The sequence below is a fragment of the Nicotiana tabacum genome, chromosome 23 (genome assembly GCF_000715075.1).
Source record: "Nicotiana tabacum cultivar K326 chromosome 23, ASM71507v2, whole genome shotgun sequence".
NCBI lineage: Eukaryota > Viridiplantae > Streptophyta > Magnoliopsida > Solanales > Solanaceae > Nicotiana > Nicotiana tabacum.
This window is the reverse complement of record NC_134102.1, coordinates 2,124,301-2,151,405: the sequence shown is the minus strand read 5'-3', so window position 1 is coordinate 2,151,405 and position 27,105 is coordinate 2,124,301. Positions and strand designations below refer to the sequence as shown.

Genomic DNA, 27,105 nt, shown 5'->3' with positions numbered 1-27,105 from the left:
CTATCTAGTGATATGAGTAATGAAAGAATCTAACTCCATTCGAGAAGCGCCCCCTTTCTCTGTCAACTGCCTTACTGCTGCTCCTAATTCTTCTGCTCTTTTCCTAATCATATCACCTTATTCTGATTCCATTAACTTCCTCACAACATTCTCAATGGTGGATGCACACACAAGCTCCTCGCGTTTCTCCCACTCCCTCACAAGCATGCCTATTTTTGTTATGATCCAAAATATCATCTTTAAATTTAATAATTATTTCAGTGTTCTAAGACCTCAAAAATTACTATTTATCATTCTTTAACTTGCGTGCGCAGTCCGTATAATTTACCGAAAAGTTTTTATATGAGAAATTGATTAAAATGTGAAATAGAACCTTAAAACTCAACTGAGATGACTTTGGTCAATATTTTGAGCAAACGAAATCGGATCAGTATTTTGACAGTTCCGGTAGGTCCATATCGTAATTTGGGGCTTGGGTGTATGCCCAAAATTTAATTTGGAGGTCCCTAGCTTGAATTATCGCCAGTTGGCGAAAACTAGAAGCCTAAAGGCTTAAATATTTCAAAGTTTGACCAAAAATTGACTTTTATTGATATCGGGGTCGGATTCGAGTTCTGAAAATTTTTATAGGTCCGTTATGTCATTTATGACTTGTGTGCAAATTTTGAGGTCAATCGAACTTGGTTTGATAGGTTTCGGCATCGAATGTAGAAGTTAAAAATTCTTAAGTCCCTTAAGCTTGAATTGTGGTATGATTTGTGGTTTTAGCGTTATTTGATATGATTTGAGGTTTCATTCGACTAAGTTCGTATGATATTTTAAGACTTGGTTGTGTATTTGGTTGAGGTCCCGGGCGCCTCGGGTGAGTTTCAGATGGTTAACGGGTTGAATTTTGGACTTGGAACTCTGCTGGAATTTTTTTGATGCACTGTCTGGTTTTCTTTTTCGCGTTCGCGATAGAGGTCTCGCATTCATGAAGAGGAACTGGAAGCAGGCGAAATTTACTCTTCGCGTTCGTAAAGAGGGGACCGCGTTCACGAAGGGGTAGAGGGCAGTGTTCATCGCGAACACGTGGGAGCATTCGCGTTCGCGTAGAAGGGCGAGGCCTGGCCGGGCACCAGGCGATAAGGCTTCGCGTTCGCGAAGGCCAAGTTTGGCAAGGCATCGCGTTCACGAGACTGCTCTCGCGTTCGCGAAGAAGAAATCTAGGACAACACAAAAAATGTACTTCGCGAATGCGAGGGTGCTATCGCGTTCGCGAAGAAGAAATTCCTGGACAGCAGAACTTAAGTTCTAGAAATGGGATTTTGTCCCATTTTTCATTATTCAAGATTTTGAGCTCGGGTGTGATGACCCAAAAGGTCATCTTTAAATTTAATAATTAATTATTTGTGCTAAAACCTCGAAAAGCACTATTTATTATTTCTCGACTTGCGTGCGCAGTCCGTTTAATTTTTCGGAAAGTTTTCATATGAAAAATAGATTAAACTGTGAAATAGAGACTTAGAACCCAACTAAGTTGACTTTGGTCAACATTTTGAGCAAACAAACTCGGATCAATGTTTTGACAGTTCCGGTAGGTTTGTATCGTGATTTGGGACTTGGGCGTATGCCCGGACTTTAATTTGGAGGCCCCTAACTTGAATTATCGCCAATTGGCAAAAACTAGAAGCCTAAAGGCTTAAATATTTCAAAGTTTGACTACAAATTGACTTTTATTGATATCGGGGTTGGATTTGAATTCTGAAAATTTTTATAGGTTCATTATGTCATTTATGACTTGTCTGTCGAATTTGGTGAGAAACGGAGTTGATTTGACGTGATTCGGACGTTCGGTTGTGAAAATAGAAGTTTTAAAGTTTTTTTAAAAATTTCATTTGATTTGGTGTCCGATTCGTAATTCTAGGTGTTAAATTGGTATTTTGATCGAGCGAGCGAGTTCGTATGAGGTTTTTAGACTTGTGTGCAAGTTTGGTTTGGAGCCCCGAGGGCTCGGGTGAGTTTCGGATAGCCTACGGGGCATTTGAACTTTGAGAAAAATCTGGTTTTTTAGCTTCTGTTGTCATCTGGTGCATTGTGCTTCGCGATTGCGAAGCCATTCCTGCGATCGCGAAGAGGAAATTATTACACGTGAGTTTTACCCTTCGCGTTCGCGAAGATAGGTATGCGATCGCGGAAGGTTAACTTCCAGTGCACTGCGAACGTGAGGGCCAAGACGCGTTCGCATAGAAGGAATGAAGGCAGAAGCTGGGCATGCCATTTGTGCTACGCGATTGCACAAGTCAGTACGCGATCGCGTAAGGCTGAGAAAATATTCTCTGCGGTCGCATGACCATTTACACGATCGCTTAGAGTTGAAAATGTGGGCAGCCAAAATATGCTTCGCGATTGCAAAGCGTTATCCGCGATCGCGAAGAGTAAAATGGACCCATGCAAAAATTGTTCTACGCGATCACGAACGAATTCCCGCGATTGCGATGAGTAAAAATCCGGGCAAACAGAACTTAAGTTCTAGAAATGGGATTTCGTCCCATTTTCTACCATTTTCGATTTTGAGCTCGGGTAAGATGATTTTTGGGCGATTTTCACGGGAAAATATTGGGGTAAATGTTCCTTATCTTATATTGATTATACTTCATAATTACATACTCATTTACATCATGAATCCGTAAATTTATGGAAGAACAATCAGATTTTTATAAAATCTTCCAAAAATGTAAAATGAAGATTTGAAAGCCAATTCAAAGTCGGAATCCGATAATTTTTGTATGTTTGAACTCGTATCGGAATAGGTATTTGGATTTTGCGAGTTTTTTCGGGATTCGAGACGTGGGTCCCACTGTTGATTTTTAAAATAAATTTCGGATTTTTATCCGGAAAATTTGTAAATTCATGTAGAATTAATTCCTACAATTTTTATTGAGTATATTGAATTGTTTATGACTAGATTTGAGGATTTCGAACACGAGGCAAAGGTTTATTGGATTCTTGAATTTTGGTTGCAAAGCGAGGTAAGTGTCGTGGTTAACCTTGACTTGAGGGAATAGAACCCTTGAATTATTTGCTATGTAAATTTCATGCATAACTGTAACGACCCGACCGGGTGTTTTAAATATTTGCACTTCGCTCGGTTGTTTGAGGGCATGAGTAGCTCCGTATGATGTACTTTGACTTGTGTGAATCGTTGGTTTCGGGTCGCAGGTATTTCGGGATCGAATTGGAAGAAGGAATTTCATTGTTGAAGCTTTAAATTGGGAGAGTTGACCAAAATTTGACTCTTTAGCATTTGACCTCGGATTGAAATTTTGATGGTTCCGTTAGGTGATTTTGGACTTAGGAGTGAGTCCGGAATGTGATTTGGAGGTCCGTGGTAGAATTAGGCTTAAATTGACGAAATTGAAAATTTGGCGATTTCGGTCGGCAATGAAAAATTTGATGTCGGAATGGAATTCCGGAAGTTGGAGTAGGTTCGTAGTGTCATTTGTGACGTTTGTGCAAAATTTGAGATTATTCGGACATGGTTTGGTTGGTTTCGGCATCGGTTGCCGAATTTGGAAATTTAGAAGTTCTTAGGCTTGAATCTGAGGGTAATTTGGTGTTTGGTTGTTGTTTTGAGTTACTCGAAGATTCGACTAAGTTTGTATATTGATATATGACTTGTTGGTATTTTTGGTAGAGGTCCCAAGGGCCTCGGGGTGATTCCGGATGGTTAACGGATTTGTTAAAGTTGGAAATTTCAGCTGGAGCTGCTGCTTCTGCTATTTCTGTACCTGCGGAAGAAAGGGTCGCAGGTGCGAGGCTGCTGGTGCACGTGGGGAGTGCGCATGTGCGGGCGATGCTGGGCCAAGGCTGGGAACGCAGGTGCGAAGAATTGGCTGCATTTGCGAGCCCGCAGGTGCGAGGCCTTGAGCGCAGATGCGGAGATGAGGAGTTTGGGCTGGTTTCGCAGATGCGCACCTGGGATTGTAGATGTGAGTCTGTAGGTGCGAGGAAGGTGTACGCAGGTGCGAAATCTTGGTGATTAAGTGAGTTGTGCATGTTCGGCTTCTTGGACCGCAGGTGAGGTCGCGCGGGTGCGAGAAAATAGCCGCAGGTGCGAAAAACCTGGGCAGAAACCATAAATAGAACCTTTCGCGATTTTGGTTTATTTCCACCATTTCTATTCGGTTTTTGGAGCTTTTGGGAGAGATTTGAATAGGGAATCAAGTGGATTTCATTGAGGTAAGTTACTTGAGCCCTAATACTTGTATATATGGTGATTTTCCGTTGTTTAATCATGGTAATTAGTGAAAAATGAAGGGTTAGGGCTTGGAATATTTGGAGAGTAATTTAAGGATTTGAAGGACCAAACGATGTTGGATTTTGATGAATTTGGTATGGTTAAACTCGTGAGTGAATGGGCTTTCTAGTTTTGTAAATTTTGTTGGATTTTGAAACGTGGGCCCGGGGGCCGGGTTTGAGCCAATTTCGGGTTTTGGTCTAATTTTGTAGTTTTTCTTGTGGAATTCATTCCATTAGCGTGTATTAATGGTATTGTACTGATTGTGAATAGATTCGGAGCATTTGGAAGCTGAGTTCAGAGGCAAGATCATTGCGGGTTAGAGATTTAACCGGTTTGAGGTAAGTAACGATTATAAATCTAGTCCTGAGGGTATGAAACCCCGGATTTCGTATCATTCTACTATTTTGAAGTGACGCACATGCTAGGTGACAGGCGTGTGGGCGTGCACTGTTGGGGATCTCTGACTTGGTCCGCCCCGTAGCAACTGTAAAGTTGCATACTTTGTTGAAACCATATGATACTTATATGTTTTAGAAAGAATTTCTGTAAATTAGGTTGAATGCCATGTTTAGGTCTTGCGCCAATGTTGTTTGGACCCTTAGGGGCTGTTTCTTACCATCCTCTCATTGCTTTCGATTGAAACTCTATACTCAGTTATGTTTATACGTGTTTACCGCATAAACAGTTTTATGACTCTATTTTGATGCATATAAATATTTTGGGCCGAATGCCATGTTTTACTAAAATGCCCGAGTGGCTTGAGAGGTTTATGACTGAGTGAGGTCGAGGGCCTGATTTGTGAGGATGAGTGTAGATCGGGGCTGCCCGCCTGCAGCATATTTATGACTGAATGAGGCCGAGGGCCTGATTTGTGAGGATGAGTGTGGATCGGGACTGCCCGCCTGCAGCATATTTATTTTTGATATCGGCTGAGGGCCTGATTTGTGAGGATGAGTGTGGATCGGGGCTGCCCGCCTACAACATACTTTATTATTATAGCACGTGAGTTGTCCATGCAGATTATAGCGCTTGGGCTGAAGGAGCCCCTCCGGAGTCTGTACACACCCCCAGTGAGCGTATGTGAGTACGAGTGCCGAGTGCTGAGTGACTGAGAGGCATGAGTGATTGTGAGGTATGTCCGAGTGGCAAGAGTGATTGTGAGGTATGCCCGAGTGGCACGAGTGACTGTGAGGTTTGCCCGAGGGGCTGTATATGAGTGATGTTTTGCCCGAGGGGCTGTTTATGATTTCATCATTTTTGCTCACCTTTGTATTGAGCCTTTGTTTGAAAAACTGTTGGAAAAATGTCTTTAAATGATTTTTATTGGAATTGGGTTTAAACGAGATGTTTGATTCAAATCCTGATTTTTAAGAGCATGTGGTACTTTACTGAGATTTCCTGATATGAACGTTATATGCTTTATTGCCCTTCACTACTGCTCAGTCTTTATTTATTGTTGTTACTTATTGAGTTGGTGTACTCACGTTACTCCCTGCACCTTGTGTGCAGATTCAGGTGTAGCTGGACATGGTAGCGGTTATTTAGTGTTCTGGTTGCAGATTTTCTTGGAGATAGCAAGGTGGTTATTTGGCAATCGCAGCCCCTGCTCTTCTCCCTCTTATCTTCCTCTAGTTGTATTTAGCTATTTTTCAGGCTGAGTTAGCCTTGATGATATTGTTAGACAGATTGTAGAAGATGCTCATGACTAGTGACACCCCGATGTCGGGCTTTTCTTTTCCGCACTTCTGTTTTCTTTCATTTGAACTCTTTAAATGGAGGTTTTATGTTAAATAACCTTGAAATTATCTTTGAAATGAAAATATCGGTTTGTTTTGGAAATGAGTCGGCTTGCCTAGTTCCACGATAGGCGCCATCACGACAGATATTAGTTTGTGTCATGACAGATTGGTATCAGAGCCTATGTTATATAGGTCTCATGAGTCATGAACGGGTTCGGTAGAGTCTTGCAGATCGGTACAGAGACGTCTGTACTTATCTTCAGGAGGCTGCAGAACCCTTAGGAAAATTTCACTTTCTTGTATTCTATCATGCGAAAATGATTCAGCTTGAGACATAACTCTTTGAATTCCTTCCACACATCTCGTGTGCGCACATGAGCGCTCGGTATCTGTTGTGCATCGCCAGATTGTGATTCTATGAACGAGGTTCTAGATGTGTATTATGTGTTTTGGTGATGGGCTAGTCTGGAGGACTTGAGGCCAGGTTTAAACCGTAGTTTTGGCTCGGTAGCTTTAGTTGTAACCTATACATTTGGACTCATATGTCTGATAATGTCCCTACGAGTTGAATTGTGGCTCGATGAGTAGTGGAATGGCTTTGTGGTGAGTATGACGTAACTGCGGGAAGTGTTAAGATTATGTTAATGTGATGAGAATTATTTTCTTGAAATGTAAAGGAAGGCCATTGGGTGCTTGATTTACGTTTTTATGCGACGTACAGTCTCGAGTGTGAATGTTTTGAAAGATCTTTCACGTTGTTAAATTTTGGGGCAAATTAAATTCTCATGTCTGTCAATGAGTTTGAACTCAATAAGAGTAAGTGGTTGTGTAGTAATGGTGGTTGCGAATGGGTATTTTGATGTCGATGGCTCGGGAAAGATAATCTTTGAAGAGACTTAGAGTCGGTAACATTTTATTGGTTCAGGTGCGACAGAAATACATTTCGATTTGATGCAGCAGTTGGGTAGAAAAATATGAGGGAAGACATGGCGGGAAGTGTTTCGCGATGGTTGAAGTACTAGCAAGTCAAGTAGGAGAAGTAGAGGTTGAGAAGTTTCTTAAAGGAGATGATTTAACTGAAGTAAGAGTGGCAGATTAGCATATGAATTCACTAGTAGGGTAGTCGTGCGCCTTGAGAAAGTGTAGAATGGTTTGGAATCATGTTAATATGTGAATCAGCCTGCATACTCTATTTGGAGTGATGGTTAGTGTACAAAGGAAAAAAAATTGAATATGGCAGAAAGGAGTGTGTTTGAAATGAATAGAGGCGTGAAGATCTGATTATTGTGTCAGGTGTATTATGACTTGAGTTCGGAAGGTATTGTTGACGTACAGTTGATGTCAATAGGGAAAGTGCAGACTTATATAAATGGTGGGCGAGCATGAACTCAGGAGAATTTACGAATTTCGTGGTCGTTGCACTCAGTGCAGTGTCATTGGGAGATGTCAGTAAGGAATTCCACAGGTAGGTTATCTCCTATGTGCAGCTAGCGGTGGCATGATGTTGATGAAGCTTTTGCGAGGAATATTACTAGCTACTCGGTAGGAGGTTGCGTGTGTAATTTTGGCTGGAGATTCAGAATGTTCATGAAAGGCTTAATAACAGACTTCGAAAAGTCTGGTAGGTTAACGGTGCGAGACCTTGGTAATTGAGAAGGAGAAATCCTTACGGGTTCTAATTTTATATTATTGCAGCTTAAGGCTAAGTGGGGGAGTCTTCTATCGACGAGTTGATTGCACGGTTATGGGTCGTATTAGTTTCGGTTCGGGGTATGCCGGTGAATCAGTTATGACTTGCAGAGGTCGAGATCGAGGATGACTCGGGTAAAGGAATTTCTGTACACAAGTTGTATTACACTCTATGGTTATAGGAGGACCATAAAAATAATTGAGTGTTTACTCATAGAGAATGTAGTGTACATGGAGCGGGAATTTGCTCTGTAGCGTAGGAGTGAGGGTTACTCTTTATTCCCTTGGGTGTTGATGTGCTAATGGGGCACATGTTGTTTCGGTCTGTTTGGTCGGTTAATTCGAGAATGGTTACAATGGATTCAAGATTTATAAATATGGCTAGAAAACTGGGAGTTGCATTGAACGGTGTTGAGACTCGTTGCATCTCATATCATTGTGAATTATGCATTTCAGTATCAAGAAGGTGAAGAAAACAGTTTTAGGTTCCTATAAAGTCTCTTCGGAGTAAGCATGTTTGGTTGTGGAACCTTTGGAATACATAAAAAGGGTATTCGGTGGCTTATAAGCCTTAGGGCGGTGTGATTCTATGCTAGAGTTTGTGAGGCAAGTTTTAGTTAAGGATAGTAGTGTTCTAATAAGGAAATAAAATAGCAATTTGAAGGCAATTTGGAAAGGACCTGGGGAAATAGGACAGTTTGGAAGTAAGTTGGGGTAGCACAATAATGGGTATGATCGGTTATTTGTGTACTTATGACGTGGCTAGTATCTACAGGTATTTCGTGGTAATGCTCCCGGATTTGGCAACCTGTGTGGCTTGGTAAAGTTAGAGGAATTCAATTCAGATAGCTTGATTATGTGCAAATGGATTTCAAAGTGTTCATGATGGGTTCTACCATGGTTTAAACCGGATAATTTCTACCGATGTATGGAGCATGTTATGTGTTATGATTTTCTCCTAGAAAGAAGCAAGAAAGAGGTTTCTGACTAATAAGGTATGTAATTTGCTAGTGACTCAGAGTTGATAATGGAATTCTTATGCTTGTCACATGATGGCATAATAGATGTGGTATGTTGTGCGGGAATAAGATTTACAAGTACCAGGTCACAGTTCAATTTTGAAGGGAAGGACATAAATTCTTAGGCAGCATGAACTGTTTCCGATGACTAGGTAAATGATATTACTATCTGGTATAGCTTGATGAGAGTGTACATTTCAGAAGGGGTAGTGTGTTTTGATTTATGGGTACTTCGATGGTATTGCTATACTCTCCTGGTTGATCGACTGTTGATATTCAAAAGTTTTCAAGGTGGCACGGAAGAAGTTTCAAAGTATTTCTCGTGGGAGGATTGTGTATGAGAGAGGTGTTAGGCATTCGGGCGGTGGAGGTGGAATCAAATAGGGTGATTCATGTGTTCTATGGAATTGAAGATTGGGAGTTCTCATGAGCAGATTGTTTCATGGTGGTGGGCTGTGAAGTTGTGACTGGAGCTTGCCAGATGATAGAAGGTGTTATGATTCCGTCATTGTGGACTTTCGGAGGTTGTTTATCTATTGGTGGCTGACCATAGTTGATTCGAGGCCCATTGGTAGGCCCAATTAGGATGTGTATTCTACACCAAGCCGGATTGATTGGCTTCATACTGCTATTGTTGAAGGATGTGCCATTCGGTTGATGTGAAGCTTATTCGTGCTCTGAAATGATCGGTGAGTTACTCTTCTATGCTACGAGGAGTTGTGATTCGTGGTTATATGCACATATGGTGCGGTTCTATTGTGGCCTTATAGCGGAATTTGAGCGAGAATAATATTGGATATTGCTTGGTTGATGACGTATTGGTCATGTTCTTTCGGGTTTTATGTGGCATGGTGTCGTTTGCTTCTCTGTAGTTATGGTAATGCACTTTGGGTACTTGATGTCGAATTGCTCATGGTTATTGATTTTAGCGGGGTGGTACTCGTTGAGCTTGGGGAACGGTTCTCCTGTTTGGGTCATTATTATGATTGGGTACATTTGGAATGTTGCTATCTGGTGCACGGATTGCACGGGTTGTGGCTTTAAATTGTATTGATGGGTCATGTCACTAGAGTGGTCGTGTTGGAGGAGACGAGGTCATTGGGCCTAGAATGGATGCTATCAGATTTGATTGTGGTATAATTAGGAGGATAATATCGGAAATCGGCTTTGAAATTTGCGATAGTTCTTGTATAAGGAACGAGAGCTCCATGGCCTGATGGTCTAATGAATGGTTATGAATTCGGTATGTTTCTTTCATCATCGGCATTGTATGAAGGTTTTAGAACGAGGGTTTGTTTGATATGCGATTATTACTAGCACTGGATTGATTTGAGTCGATATTGTGATTGAAATCATTGCTTCGAGCATTCGAGCTATGCGGTATTTGAATTTGAGTATTTGAGTTATGGTTACGGCTTTTGGTACAGATTGTTCAAACTTATACGGTATGTAGATGCAAACTTCTCATCTTATAGGAAATTTCGAATATTGGAAATTTGATTCGAAGGCTTGTGGGCTAGGTTGAATTGAGAAATTTCAGTTATGCTGTGCTATCGGACCTGCATGGGATAGGGTGACGTGGGATCACCCCCGGGTATGTGCATCTGAAAGCTACACAGCGATTTTATGGCTTTTGGAACAACTCTGGGCACGTTCGAGGACAAACGTATGTTTAAGTAGGGGAGGATGTAACGACCCGACCGGTCGTTTTGAACATTTGCACTTCGCTCGGTTGTTTGAGGGCATGAGTAGCTCTGTATGATGTACTTTGACTTGTGTGAATCGTTGGTTTCGGGTCGCAGGTATTTCGGAATCGAATTGGAAGAAGGAATTTCATTGTTGAAGCTTTAAATTGGGGGAGTTGACCAAAATTTGACTCTTTAGCATTTGACCTCGGATTGAAATTTTGATGGTTCTGTTTGCTCCGTTAGGTGATTTTGGACTTAGGAGTGCGTCCGGAATGTGATTTGGAGGTCTGTGGTAGAATTAGGCTTGAATTGGCGAAATTGAAAATTTGACGATTTCGGTCGGCAGTGAAAAATTTGATACCGGGGTCAGAATGAAATTCCGGAAGTTGGAGTAGGTCTGTAGTGTCATTTTTGAAGTGTGTGCAAAATTTGAGGTTATTCGGACATGGTTTGGTTGATTTCGGCATCGGTTGCCGAATTTAGAAATTTAGAAGTTCTTAGACTTGAATCCGAGGGTAATTTGGTGTTTGGATGTTGTTTTGAGTGACTCGAAGATTCGACTAAGTTTGTATATTGATATATGACTTGTTGGTATTTTTGGTTGAGGTCCCGAGGGCCTCGGGGTGATTCCGGGTGGTGTACGGATTTGTTGAAGTTGGAAATTTCAGTTGGAGCTGCTGCTTCTGCTATTTCCGCACCTGTGCAAGAAAGGGTCGCAGGTGCGAGGCCGCTGCTGCGCGTGGGGAGTGCGCAGGTGCGGGCGACATTGGGCCAAGGCTTAGAACGCAGGTACGAAGAATTGGCTGCATCTGCGAGCCCGCAGGTGCGAGGCCTTGAGCACAGATGCGGAGATGAGGAGTTTGGGCTGGTTTCGCAGATGCGCACCTGGGACCGCATATGCGAGTCCGCAGGTGCGAGGAAGGTGTCCGCAGGTGCGGAAGCTGGGTGATTAAGTGAGTTGCGTAGGTGCGGCTTCTTGGACCGCAGGTGCGGTCGCGCGGGTGCGAGAAAATGGCCGCAGGTGCGAAAAACCTGGGCAGAAATCGAGGGGTTAATTATGATTTCATCATTTTTGCTCACCTTTGCATTGAGCCTTTGTTTGAAAAACTGTTCGAAAAATGTCTTTAAATGATTTTTACTGGAATTGGGTTTAAACGAGATGTTTTATTCAAATCTTGATTTTTAAGAGCATGTGGTACTTTACTGAGATTTCCTGATATGAATGTTATATGCTTTATTGCCCGTCACTACTGCTCAGTTTTTATTTATTGTTGTTACTTACTGAGTTGGCGTAATCACGTTACTCCCTGCACCTTGTGTGCAGATTCAGGTGTAGCTGGACACGGTAGCGGTTATTGAGTGTTCTGGTTGCAGATTTTCTTGGAGATAGCAAGGTAGTTGTTTGGCGATCGCAACCCCTGCTCTTCTCCCTCTTATCTTCCTCTAGTTGTATTTAGCTATTTTCCAGGCTGAGTTAGCCTTGATATTGTTAGACAGCTTGTAGAAGATGCTCATGACTAGTGACACCCCGATGTCGAGCTTTTCTTTTCCGCACTTCTGTTTTTCTTTTATTTGAACTCTTTAAATGGAGGTTTTATGTTAAATAACCTTGAAATTATCTTGGAAATGAAAATATCGGTTTGTTTTGGAAATGAGTCGACTTGCCTTGTTCCACGATAGGCGCCATTACGACTGAGGTTACTTTGGGTCGTGACAGTAATGATGTATAGGCAAGGTGACGGGTGCCTATACTTTGTCAAATTAATTGTTAGCTTAATTGCTTAAACATCCTAAATTGTTTTAAGACACGAATTAATCGTTATAATAATTGTTTCACTTATATTCTTGTCAAATATAAATTCTTGAATTCCTGCAATAATTGTTACATGCTTATTTGACTTATGTGTCTTAATTGCTATTTGACATTTAGCATATTAAATATTAAACTGCCTAGTTTCTCCGTGATTTTCATAAATAAATTGCTATTTATCGTTGTTTGTTTCATAAATAAATTATAATTATTGTGTGCCTTGTTGCTTAGTAGTTTCTCATTGAAAGTGGTATTTATTGGAGTAATTGTTATTACATTTATGAGTTGTTAAAATATATTGGGGGAGCGAGTTGCACGCCGCAACAAACTCATTTAAAAGTCTATATTGGGGGATTGGGTTGCACGCCGCAACAGACTTGTTTAAAGTTTATATTGGGGGAACGGATTGCACGCCGCAATGGAAATATATTGAGGGATTGTGACTGCTGAGAGGATTTCAATTTTTAATATTATTTACTCGTCTTACTAATATTCCTGTTATTATTATTGGTGTTATTACTATTATTGCGTACAGGTTAATGTAAGTAACCCGCCTTAGCCTCGTCACTACTTCGTTGAGGTTATGCTCGGTACTTACCAGTACATGGGGTCGGTTGTACTGATACTACATTCTGCACTTCTTGTGCAGATTTCGGAGTTGGTCCCAGCGGCGTACTATAGATTTTCCCTGATACAGCTACCAGTGGAGACTTGAGGTATAACTGCACATCGTTCGCAGTTCTGAAGTCCCCTTCTATATTATCTCAATTGTGTATTATATTTCAAAGAACTTGAATTTTATTCAGACCTTTATTTGTATTATTCTAGAAGCTCGTGCACTTGTGACACCAATTCTCGGATGGTATTTAGACATCGCTATTATTATGGATTATTCACTATATTTCAGACTTTACTTCCGCATTTGTTTCTTTGTTATTAATTAATAAAATATTTGTTAAAATGGCTAATTATATTTTAACGTTGGCTTGCCCAGCAAGTGAAATGTTAGGCGCCATCACGGTCCCGAAGGTGAGAATTTCGGGTCGTGACAGTTGGTATCAGAGCACTAAGTTACATAGGTCTCACGAGTCACGAGCAAACTTAGTAGAGCTTGAAGGATTGATATGGAGACGTCTGTACTTATCTTTCAGAGGCTATAAGGTTTAGGAACAATATCACTTCTTTCTTACTCTGTCGTGCGATCTTATTCTATCATCTATAATTGAACCATTCTATTCTTATTCTCTCGCAGATGGCAAGAACACGTAAAACATCTACCGACGGATAGGGACCCGAACCACCGGTGGCAACTATGACCAGTGCTAGAGGTCGAGGCCGAGGCAGAGGTAGAGCTCAGTCTAGAGATCGAGCAGCAACACCTATTGTAGAACCTCAGGTGGATCTTCAGGAGGAAGTTCCAGTTCAGTCTGTACCAGTTGGACCAGTTCAGATCCCAGAAGGATTTGTAGCTACTCCAGTGCTTCAGGACGCTCTAGTCCATTTGGTAAGTCTTATGGAGGGCGTGGCCTAGAATGGTATATTTCCAGTGTCACCAGCCGTCTCACAGGCTGGGGGAGGAGCACAAACTCCCACTACTCCCGCTCTGGAGCAGATGGCTCCCTAGAATCAGGCTCCAGCAGTCCCGCCAGTTGGGGTAGTTAAGCTAGTTATTGCGGCACAGGCCGGTGATAGGCCCGCCATGTCTTCTGAGGCCTTATTGAGACTGGATAAGTTTACTAAGTTCTTTCCAGTTCACTTCAGTGGTACACTTTCTGAGGACCCACAGGACTATCTTGACCGTTTTCATGAGGTACTGCGGAACATGGGTATAGTTGAGACCAATAGGGTCAATTTTGCTGTATTTTAGATGACGGGTTCCACCAAGAGGTGGTGGAGAGATTATACATTGACCGGACCAGTTGGATCGCCTGCATTGACCTGGGAGCAGTTTTCACGGCTATTTCTAGAGAAATTCCTCTCTATCACATTGAGAGAGGATTACCGCAGGCAATTTGAGCGTCTATAGCAGGGCAGTATAAATGTTACTCAGTATGAGTCCCGTTTTGTGGATTTAGCCCGTCATGCTCTCCTTTTACTACCTATCGATGGAGAGAGTGTGAGGAGGTTTATTGAGGGACTTTCTCACCCTATTAGGCTTCAGATTGCCAAGGAGACCGGAAGTGAGATTTCTTTTCAGGCGGCTGCTAATGTCGCGAGGAGGATCGAGATGGTTCTTGTGCAGGAGAGAGGGCAGAGGTCTGATAAGAGGCCTCATCAGTTCGGTGGTTTCAGTGGTGCCTCGTCTGGAGGCAGGGTTAATTTTGGTAGAGGTCATCCTCCCAGACCATTTCATTCAGCACTTCAGGCATCTCCCGGTGCTTCAGGGAGTCACGGTCCTTTTATGCTTTACTCTGGGCAGCTAGCATTTAGTGCACATTCATCTCTTATCAGCGCACCACCACTCTAGAGTCACTACAACGGTTATCCAGCCCGTTCGGGTCAACTTTAGCTTCAGCAGCCACGACATCAGGATGGGTGTTATGAGTATGGGAATATTGGTCACATCAGGAGGTATTGCCCTAGGTTTTTGAGAAACAGATCTCGGCAGGATTCTCGTGCCATCATACCGGCACTGGTTGTTTCACCGCCTACTCAGCTAGTTAGAGGTAGGTGTCAGGCAGCTAGAGGTGGAGGTCAGGCCATTAGAGGTGGAGTTCAGACCGTTAGAGGTGGAGGCTAGCCAGTTAGAGGCCGTCCCAGAGACGCAGTTCAGAGTGGTAGGGCCCAGCCCCGATTTTATACTTTTCCAGCTAGGCCTGAGGTCGAGTCATCTGATGTTGTGATCACAGGTATTATTCCAGTATGCCATAGAGATGCTTCAGTTCTATTTGATCCAGGATCTACTTATTCCTATGTGTCCTCCTATTTTGCTTCATATTTGGTTGTGCCTTGAGTTTTTTTGAGTGCTTCTGTATGTGTATCTACACCGGTGGGAGACTCTTTTGTAGTAGATCATGTCTATCATTCGTGTGTGGTTACTATTGGTAGTCTTGAGACTAGTGTGGATCTTCTACTTCTTGATATGGTAGATTTTGATGTCATCTTGGGTATGGATTGGTTGTCACGTTATCATGGTATATTGGATTGTCATGCCAAGACAGTGACCCTAGCCATACCGGGGCTACCTCGGTTAGAGTGGAAAGGAACTCTTGGTCATTCTACCAGTAGGGTTATTTCTTATGTAAAAGCTCTACGTATGGTCGAGAAAGGGTGTCTAGCCTATATGGCTTATATTCACGATCCTAGTGCGGATGTTCATTCTATGGACTCAGTACCAGTTGTTCGTGAATTTCCAGAAGTATTTCCTGCAGATTTGCCGGGGGTGCCATATGACAGAGATATTGACTTCTGTATTGATTTGGCTCTGGGCACTCAGCCCATTTCTATTCCACCATACCGTATGGCCCCGCCGGATTTGAAAGAATTGAAGGAGCTGTTACAAGACTTGCTTGATCAGGGATTCATTAGACCCAGTATCTCGCCCTGGGGTGCACCAGTACTATTTCTAAAGAAGAAAGATGGCTCTATTCGGATGTGTATAGATTATAGGCAGTTGAACAAGGCCACTATCAAAAACAAATATCCGCTACCAAGAATTGATGACTTATTTGATCAGCTTCAGGGTGCCAAGGTATTTTCGAAGATCGATTTGAGGTCTGGTTACAATCAGTTAAAGATTAGGGCATCTGATGTCCCTAAGACAGCTTTTCGGACTCGGTATGGGCATTACGAATTCTTAATGATGTCATTTGGGTTGACAAATGCCCCAGCAACATTTATGAATTTGATGAATCGGGTGTTCAAGCCCTATTTGGATTCTTTTGTGGTTGTATTCATTGATGATATCTTGATTTACTCTAGCAGTCGAGAGGAGCATGAGCAGCATCTTCGGAGTGTGCTTCAGACTTTGAAGTATAATTAGTTATATGCCAAATTTTCAAAATGTGAATTTTGGTTAGACTCAATTGCCTTTTTGGGGCATGTTGTATCGGCAGAAGGCATAAAGGTGGATCCTAAGAAGATTGAGGTTGTTCGGAATTGGCCTAGACCTACTTCAGTTACAGAGATCCGGAGTTTCCTAGGTTTGGCAGGTTATTATCGTCGATTCGTGGAAGGGTTTTCATCTATAGCAAGCCCATTGACTAGACTGACCCAGAAAGGTGTCCTATTCAGATGGTCAGACTAGTTTGAGTTGAGCTTTCAGAAGCTCAAGACTGCTTTGACTACGGCATCAGTGTTGGTATTACCCACAGGTTCAGGATCTTATACGGTATATTGTGATGCATCTCACATTGGGCTTGGTGCAGTATTAATGCAAGATGGCAGGGTGATTGCATATGCATCGCGACAATTGAAAGTTCACGAGAAGAATTATTATGTCCATGACTTAGAATTGGCAGCCATTGTTCACGCACTGAAGATTTGGAGGCATTACCTCTATGGTGTCTCGTGTGAGTTATTTACCGATCATCATAGCCTTCAATATCTGTTCAAACAAAAGGATCTCAATTTTAGGAAGAGAAGATGGTTGGAGTTGTTGAAAGACTATGATATCACTATTTTGTATCACCCCGGAAAGGCCAATGTGGTGGTTGATGCTTTGAGTAGAAAGGTTGTGAGTATGGGCAGTGTTGCGTATCTTCCAGTTGGTGAGAGGTAGTTAGTTGAAGATGTTCAGACTTTACCTAATCAGTTCGTGAGGTTAGATGTTTCAGAACCCAGTCAGGTTCTAGCTTACACAGTCGCTCGGTCTTCTTTATACGAGCGCATCAGAGAGTGACAATATGATGATCCGCATTTGCTTATCCTTAAGGACACGGTGCGGCACAGTGACGCCAAATAGGTTGTTGTGGGGGAAGATGGAGTTTTGCGAATGTCGGGTCATATTTGTGTGCCTAATATGGATGGGCTTCGTGAATTAATTCTGGAAGAGGCCCACAGTTCCAGGTATTCTATTCATCCAGGTGCCGCCAAAATGTATTAAGATTTACGACAACATTATTTGTGGAGGAGAATGAAGAAGGATATAGTTGCATATGTAGCTCGGTGTCTACATTGTCAACAAGTGAAGTACGAGTATCAGAGACCTGGTGGTTTGCTTCAGAAGTTAGAAATTCCTGAGTGGAAGTGGGAACGTATCACTATGGATTTTGTTGTTGGGCTCCCACGGACTTAGAGAAAATTTGATGCAGTTTGGGTCATTGTGGACAGGTTGACCAAGTCAGCCTATTTCATTCCGGTGGTAGTTATGTATTCTTCAGAGCGGTTAGCTGAAATTTACATTCGTGAGATTGTCCGCCTTCACGGTGTGCCCATGTCTATTATTTCAGATCGAGGTACGCAATTTACCTCACATTTCTGGAGGGTTGTACAACGTGATTTAGGCATGTGGGTTGAGTTGAGTAGAACATTTCATCCACAAACAGACGGACAGTCAGAGCGCACCATCCAGATATTGGAGGATATGCTTCGCGCTTGTGTTATAGACTTTGGAGGTTCTTGGAATCAGTTCTTGCCACTGGCGGAGTTTGCTTATAATAATAGCTACCAGTCGAGCATTCAGATGGCTCCATATGAGGCATTATACGGAAGGCGATGTCGATCGCCAGTTGGTTGGTTTGAACCAGGAGAGGCTCGGTTGTTGGGTACCGATTTGGTATAGGATGCCTTGGATAAGGTCAAGATTATTCAGGATCGACTTCGCACAGCTCAGTCTAGGCAAAAGAGTTATGCCGACCGTAAAGTTCATGATATTGCATTCATGGTTGGAGAAAGAATATTGCTCTGGGTGTCACCTATGAAAGGTGTAATGAGGTTTGGAAAGAAGGGCAAGTTGAGCCCTAGGTATATTTCGCGAAGAAGAAATTCCGAGACAGCAGAACTTAAGTTCTAGAAATGGGATTTCGTCCCATTTTTCATTATACAAGATTTTGAGCTCGGGTGTGATGACCCAAAAGGTCACCTTTAAATTTAATAATGAATTATATGTGCTAAGACCTTGAAAAGTACTATTTATCATTCCTCAACTTGCGTGCGCAGTCCGTTTAATTTTCCGGAAAGTTTTCATATGAAAAAAGGATTAAACTGTGAAATAGAGCCTTAAAACCCAACTGAGTTGATTTGGTCAATATTTTGAGCAAATGAACTCAGATGAGTGTTTTGACAGTTTCGGTAGGTCCGTATCGTGATTTGAGACTTGGGCGTATGCCCGAAATTTAATTTGGAGGCCCCTAGCTTGAATTATCTCCAGTTGGCAAAAACTAGAAGCCTAAAGGCTTAAAGATTTCAAAGTTTGACTACAAATTGAGTTTTATTGATATCGGGTCGGATTTGAATTCTGAAAATTTTCATAGGTTCGTTATGTCATTTATTACTTGTCTGTCGAATTTGGTGAGAAACGAATTTGATTTGACGTGATTCGGACGATCGGTTGTGAAAATAGAAGTTTTAAAGTTTTCTTAAAAATTTTATTTGATTTGGTGTCCGATTCGTAATTGTAGGCGTTAAATTGGTGTTTTGATAGCGCGAGCGAGTTCGTATGAGGTTTTTGGACCTGTGTGCATGTTTGGTTTGGAGCCCCGAGGGCTCGGGTGAGTTTCGAATAGCCTACGGACCATTTGAACTTTGAGAAAAATCTGGTTTTTTAGCTTCTGCTGTCATCTGGTGCATTGTGCTTCGCGATCGCGAAGCCATTCCTGCAATCGCGAAGAGGAAATTGTGATCCATGAGTTTTACCCTTTGCGTTCGCGAAGATAGGTATGCGATCGCGGAAGGTTAACTTCCAGTGCACTGCGAATGCGAGGGTCAAGCCGCGTTCGCATAGAAGGAATGAAGGCAGAAGCTGGGCATGCCATTTGTGCTACGCGATCGCACAAGTCAGCACGCGATCGCGTAAGGCTGAGAAAATATTCTCCGCTGTCGCATGACCATTTACGCGATCGCGTAGAGTTAAAAATATGGGCAGCCAAAATATGCTTCGCGATCGCAAAGAGTAAAATGGACCCATGCAGAAATTGTTCTACGCGATCGCGAACGAATTCCGGTGATCGCGATGAGTAGAAATCTAGGCAAACAGAACTTAACTTCTGGAAATGGGATTTCGTCTCATTTTCTATCATTTTCGATTTTGAGCTCGGGTAAGACGATTTTTGGGCGTTTTTCATGGAAAAATATTGGGGTAAGTATTCCTTATCTTATATTGATTATACTTCATGATTTCATACTCATTTACATCATGAATCCGTGAATTTATGGAAGAAAATTAGATTTTTATAAAATCTTCCAAAAATATAAAATGAAGATTTGAAAGCCAATCTGATGTCGGAATCCGATAATTTTTGTATGTTTGAACTCGTATCGGAACGGGTATTTGGATTTCGTGAGTTTTTCCGGGATTCGAGACGTGGGTCCCGCTGTTGATTTTTAAAATGAATTTTGGATTTTTATCTGGAAAATTTATAAATTCATATGAAATTAATTCCTACGATTTGTATTGAGTATATTGAATTGTTTATGACTAGATTTGAGGATTTCGGATACGAATTCGCGAGGCAAAGGTTTATTGAATTCTTAAAATTTGGTTGCAAAGCGAGGTAAGTGTCGTGGTTAACCTTGACTTGAGGGAATAGAACCCTTGAATTATTTGTTATGTGAATTTCATGCATAACGATGTATAGGCAAGGTGACAGGTGCCTATACTTTGTTAGATAAATTGTTAGCTTAATTGCTTAAACATCCTAAATTGTTTTAAGACACGAATTAATCGTTATAATAATTATTTCACTCATATTCTTGTCAAATATAAATTTTTGAATTCCTGCAATAATTGTTACATGCTTATTTGACTTATGTGTCTTAATTGCTATTTGACATTTAGCATATTAAATATTAAACTGCCTATTTTCTCACTGATTTCCTTAAATAAATTGTTAATCGTCGTTGTTTGTTTCATAAATAAATTATAATTATTGTGTGCCTTGTTGCTTAGTAGGAAAAATCCGTATGATATTCTTGAGAAAGATTATACCGGGCTTCCTTAGAATTGCAAAAAACATGTCACGTTGCTAAGATGCTAAGGAATATTTGTTGCAAATCACGTTGCTATTGTTTTGAATGAGTTTGCTGAAGCTTTATTTATGATTGTAGAGAAGTTTTTAATTCTTGGTGGCGTGGGCCCCACCTTGATAAGTAAGACTTGGCCAAAGAATGTCCAAATTATGCCACCTTTCAACCTAATTTAAGAGTCACATTTACCTTGCTCTTGGCTGCCACATTGAGCCTCCCTAAGACTTATCCAAATATTCACCCCCTTTCTTTAATCAATTCATTAATCCCCACTAATCTAATAATTAACTAATTACCCACATAATTAAGAATTATCTCAAATTACTTAAAATACTACTCACTTTTAATACACTTTATACACCTTACTATCATGGTCAAGTGGTACCTTGTATGGCACTAGTCCATAAATACGGGGTATTGTAGCTTGGACCGTATTTTATCTCAAAATGTCAAATTTCGACGAAATTTATTTTCTTCGATTTGCTTACCCTCTCACCTTCACGAATTTACTCATCACTTGTTTGAAATAGCATAATGCTTATAATCTCAAAATAATCTCATTCCCGAACTTACGTCGATTAACTTACGATGAAACTTTAATACACAAAAATGCGGGATGTAACATCTCATTTCCGAACTTCCATCAATTTACTTATGGCGTACTTTCACGTACTAAAATATGGGGTATAACATCGTCGTAATATAATACTGTGGAGCGTAACATCATCGTAATATAATACTGCGAAGTGTAACATCGACGTAATACTGCGGAGCGTAACATCGTATCACTATGGATTTTGTTGTTAGGCTCCCACGGACTCAGAGAAAATTTGACGCAGTTTGGATCATTGTAGACAGGTTGACCAAGTCAGCACATTTCATTCCAGTGGCAGTTACCTATTCTTCAGAGCGGCTAGCTGAAATTTACATTCGTGAGATTGTTCGCCTTCACGGTGTGCCCGTGTCTATTATTTCAGATCGAGGTACGCAGTTTATCCCACACTTCTGGAGGACTGTAAAACGTGAGTTAGGCACGCGGATTGAGTTGAGTACATCATTTCATCCACAGACAGATGGACAGTCAGAGCGCACTATTCAGATAGAAGATATGCTTCACAAGCGTGTTATAGACTTTGGAGGTTCTTGGGATCAGTTCTTGCCACTTGCAGAGTTTTCTTATAATAGTAGCTACCAGTCAAGCATTCAGATGGCTCCATATGAGGCATTATAGGAAGATGATGCCGATCGCCAGTTGGCTGGTTTGAACCGGGAGAGACTCGGTTGTTGGGTACCGATTTGGTACAGGATGCCTTGGATAAGGTCAAGGTTATTCAAGATCAACTTCGCAAAGAGCAGTCTAGGCAAAAAAGTTATGTCGATCGTAAAATTCGTGATATTGCAGTCATGGTTGGAGAAAGAGTATTGCTCCAGGTTTCACCTATGAAAGGTGTAATGAGGTTCGAAAAGAAGGGCAAGTTGAGCCCTAGGTATATAGGGCCCTTTGAAATTCTTGAAAGGGTGGGTGAAATAACCTACATGCTTGCACTACCACCTAGTTTATCAGCAGTTCATCCGGTGTTCCATGTGTCTATGCTTCGAAAATATCATGATGATCCGTCCCATGTGTTAGATTTCAGCTCAGTCCAATTGGACAAAGATTTAACTTATGAAGAGAAACCGGTAGCAATTCTAGCCCGGCAGGTCCGACAGTTGAGGTCTAAGAGTTATCCTTCAGTTAGGGTACAATGGAGAGGTCAACCGGTAGAAGTATCTACCTGGGAGTCCCAGTCGGACATACAGAGTAAATATTCAAACATTTTCACTAGCTCAGGTACTTTTTCTAATTTCGTTCGAGGACGAACGTTTATTTTAGAGGTGGAGAATGTGATGACCCAAAAGGTCATCTTTAAATTTATTACTTATTTCTATGTTCTAAGACCTCAAAAAGCACTATTTATCATTCCTCGACTTGCATGCGCAGTCCGTATAATTTTTCAAAAAGTTTTTATATGAGAAATTGATTAAAATATAAAATAGAGCCTTAAAACTCAACTAAGTTGACTTTGATCAATATTTTGAGCAAATAGACTTGGATCAGTATTTTGATAGTTTCGGTAGGTCCGTATCATGATTTCGGATATGGGCGTATACCCAGAATCTAATTTAGAGGTCCCTAGCTTGAATTATCGCCAGTTGGCGAAAACTAGAAGCTTAAAGGCTTAAAGATTTCAAAGTTTGACCACAAATTGGCTTTTATTGATATCGGGGTCGGATTCGAGTTCTAAAATTTTTTTTAGATCCGTTATGTTATTTATGACTTGTGTGCAAAATTTGAGGTCAATCGGACTTGATTTGATAGGTTTCGGCATCGAATGTAGAAGTTGAAAATTCTTAAGTCCCTTAAGCTTGAATTATGGTAATATTTCTGGTTTTAGCGTTGTTTGATGTGATTTGAGGTTTCGACTAAGTTCGTATGATGTTTTAGGACTTGATTGTGTATTTGGTTAAGGTCCCGGGGGCCTCGGGTAAGTTTCAGATAGTTAACAGGTTGAATTTTGGACTTGGTACTCTGTTGGAATTTTTCTGATGCACTGTATGGTTTCCTTCTTCGCGTTCGCGATAGAGGTCACGCATTCGCGAAGAGGAACTGGAGGTAGGAGAAATTTACTCTTCGCGTTCGTGAAGAGGGGACCGCATTCGCGAAGGGGTAGAGGGCATTGTTCATCGCGAACGCGTGGGAGCGTTCGCGTTTGCATAGAAGGGCGAGGCCTGGCTGGGCACCAGGCGATAAGGCTTCGCGTTCGCGAAGGGGAGACCGCATTCGCGAAGGCCAAGTTTGGCAAGGCATCACGTTCGTGAGACTGCCCTCGCGTTCGCGAAGAAGAAATCTAGGACAACACAAAAATGTGCTTCGCGAACGCGAGGGTGCTATCGCGTTCGTGAAGAAGAAATTCCTGGACAACAAAACTTAAGTTCTAGAAATCAGATGTCGTCCCATTTTTCATTATTAAAGATTTTGAGCTCAGGTAAGGAAATTTTTACGGGAAAATATTGGGGTAAGTGTTCCTTATCCTATATTGATTATATTTCATGATTCCATACTCATTTACATCATGAATCCGTGAATTTATGGAAGAAAATTCATATTTTTATAAAATCTTACAAAAATATAAAATGAATATTTGAAAGCCAATCCGATGTCGGAATTCGATAATTCTTGTATGGTTGAACTCGTATCGGAATGGATGTTCGGATTTCGTAAGTGTTTCCGGGATTCGAGACGTGGGTCCTACTGTTAAATGTTTTAAATAAATTTTGGATTTTAATCCGAAAAAATTATAAATTCGTATGGAATTAATTCCTACGATTTGTATTGAGTATATTGAATTGTTTATGACTAGATTTGAGGATTTCGGATACGAATTCGCGAGGCAAAGGTTTATTGAATTCTTGAATTTAGTTGCAAAGCAAGGTAAGTGTCGTGGTTAACCTTGACTTGAGGGAATAGAACCCTTGAATTATTTGCTATGTGAATTTCATGTGTATCGATGTATAGGCAAGGTGACGAGTGCCTATACTTTGTTAAATTAATTATTTGCTTAATTATTTAAACATTTTAAATTATTTTAAGACACGAATTAATTGTTATAATAATTATTTTTCTCATATTCCTTGTCTAATATTAATTCTTGAATTCCTGCAATAATTGTTACATGCTTACTTGATTTATGTGTCTTAGTTGCTACTTGACATTTAGCATATTAAATATTAGACTGCCTATTTTCTCCCTGATTTTCACCATTAATTGTTACTCGTCATTGTTTGTTTCATTATTATTATTATTATTATTATTATTATTATTATTATTATTAAGTACAGGTTAATGTAAGCGACCTGCCTTAGCCTCGTCACTACTTCGTTGAGGTTAGGCTCGACACTTACCAGTACATGGGGTCGGTTGTACTGATACTATACTCTATACTTCTTGTGCAGATTTCGGAGTTGGTCCCAGCGGCGCACTGTAGATTTGCCCGGATACAGCTACCAGTGGAGACTTGAGGTATAATTGCACAGCGTTCGCAGTTCTGAAGTCCCCTTCTATCTTATCTCAGGTGTGTATTATATTTCAAACAACTTGAATTTTATTCAGACCTTTATTTATATTATTCTAGAAGCTCATGCACTTGTGACTCCAGATCTGGGATGATATTTATATATCACATTTATTATGGATTATTTACTTTATTTCCGCATTTATTTTTTTGTTATTAATTAATTTAAAATTGTGTTAAAATGACTAATTATATTCTAACGTTGGCTTGCCTAGCAAGTGAAATGTTAGGCGTCATCACGATCCCGAAGGTAGGAATTTAGGGTCGCGACAATTTTCAAAAAACCATTTTTTGGTTGATCACAATCCATTGGCCAAGCAGCTATTGGCACTCCCATAGTAATGCTCTCTATGCAAGAATTCCAACCACAATGACTCATGAATCCACTTGTCGACGAATGAGCCAAGATTTCTGGTTGTGGTGCCCATTCTCTAACTAATAAGCCTACCCCTTTTAGTCTTTCCTCAAAACCTTCTGGCAACTCAAATCTTCTAGCTTCTCCTGTAAAGATATCTCCTTTATCGGCATCTCTCAACACCCATATGAACTTTTGTTTGCTTCGCTCTAATCCCATCGCGAGCTCCTTGATTTGTTCATCAGAAAATGAAGTTGACGTTCCAAAAGATACATAAACGGCTTGTATTATAGATATCACCAGCACTAATACCTATATACTAAACCTGAAAACTTCCTAGGTGTTTGATTTCATCACTGTAACATCAAGGTAGCCTTTGAAGTAGTTCTTGTGAAAGCGGGATAGGCAACCCCGCTGCTGTGCATATATGACTACAGCACATTTCGCAACTAGAAATGCAGTTAAAGATATAGGATTCAGCATTGGGAAATGAAGACTACATATAACTAGTTGGCTTGTCTAGGGGCGACGTTAAGCGCCATCACGGCCTATAGGGAAAATTGGGTCTTGACAGATTCAGCATAATGAGGAAACATCCTGAACATTATAGGACATTAAAGAATCATGAACAACAACAACTCGTCTTGCTTTAAATGAAATATCTCGTAAGAAGGAAGCAAAGGGGTCGCGTAAAAGCATACAAACATTCCATAGTGGATATAAAGATACAGGTATTTTGCTCAAGACATTGGGATCGAGGGGCAGTGGAAAGGTCAGGAGTTATTGGAAGGTCAAGGAAGCGAATCTTGGCTATATCGGATGGATTTAAGGCGTTGGTGCGGACCCTGGCCTGACGATTGTAAGCAGGGCGTATCTGGCACTATAACTACGGGTTCAATTGAATCCATAACTTTTGAGGCGGAGCATAAATTTATGTGTAAAGATTTATTAAAACTGTAAGAAACAGTGAATATGAACCCATAACTTTGAAAATATGATGGGTTCAATACTAAAAATCTTAAATATTGAACCCATAAAATTTAAATCTTGGATCCGTCTCTTTATTTGTAAGGGGCTAAACCAACATAGTAGTCGGAGAGACCATAATGTTGAATTTTGACATGATTAATGTGAACTAGTGTGAACATTTGAAGCCTCCTTTTAGGAAGAAATTGGTAGATGCATTTTTCATGCATTTACATTGCATGTTCACACTTAATATGATGTCATGCATGACATTATTAAGGTCATTTCTCTTCTATAAATAGCAAGGATTTTGTTCATTTGTAAACATCTCTCACTTGCCTTCTTATCTCCTAAGGCATTTGAATCTTCTTTCTCTCTTGTAGTATTTCACTTGTATTTTTGGATTAAAATAAATTTGAGTTGATTGTGTCCGAGGACTAGGCAAAAAAATTAAATTTTGCAAAACCTCATTAATTTCTGGTGTTCATTTTCTTATTGGCTTATTTACTATTTATTAGCTACCTTTAGATATAGTAGTTGTGATTTAATCACTCTTTATATATTCGGCTTCCGCAACAATTGGTATCAGAACCAAGGTTCTATCTTAGTATGCTCTGTGGTTGCAGCATAGTCTGAACTTCCACATCAGAAAAGAAGTACTTTGGTGTTCTGTACTGTCAGCAAATAAATAGTATCTATAGCAAAATGGGAGATAATAAAAATGAAGAGTCCACATCAGGTGTCAGTAATACGTCGTTGGCATCTTCAATTATGACAAGAATTATGTCAAATGCGAAATTTGCAGTTGAAATTTTTGACGGGTCAGGACATTTTGGGATGTGGCAAGCTGAGGTTCTTGATGTCCTTTTTCAACAAGGGCTAGATATTGCCATAGAAGAAAATAAACCAGACAATATCGGAGAAGGAGATTGGAAGATTATCAACCGCGTTGCTTGTGGTACCATTCGATCTTACCTCGCAAGAGAATAGAAGTATCCATACACAAAAAAAACTTCTGCAAGTAAATTGTGAAATGCATTAGAGGATAAATTCTTGAAGAAAAACAGTCAAAATAAACTTTACATGAAAAAAAGACGGTTACGCTTCACATATGTTCCTGGTACTACAATGAATGATCATATCACCAGCTTTAATAAGTTGGCGACAGATTTACAGAATATGGACGTGACTTTTAGTGATGGAGATATGGCCTTAATGTTATTAAGTTCACTTCCCGATGAGTACGAGCACCTCGAAACTACTCTACTTCATGGGAATGATGAAGTGTCTCTCAAAGAAGTTTGTTCTGCCTTGTACAGCT

General features: G+C 40.7%; 1 pseudogene across 1 annotated transcript; it reads right to left on the bottom strand.

Annotated features, from left to right (window-relative positions):
- LOC142177537 (zeatin O-xylosyltransferase-like) lies at positions 1-25,243 on the bottom strand (annotated as a pseudogene). Its single transcript, XR_012706056.1, has 4 exons — positions 25,176-25,243; positions 24,749-25,130; positions 17,028-17,032; positions 1-237 (listed from the first exon to the last, which is right to left on the bottom strand). The product of XR_012706056.1 is annotated as a zeatin O-xylosyltransferase-like (transcript).
- Positions 25,244-27,105: the final 1,862 nt, after the last annotated feature.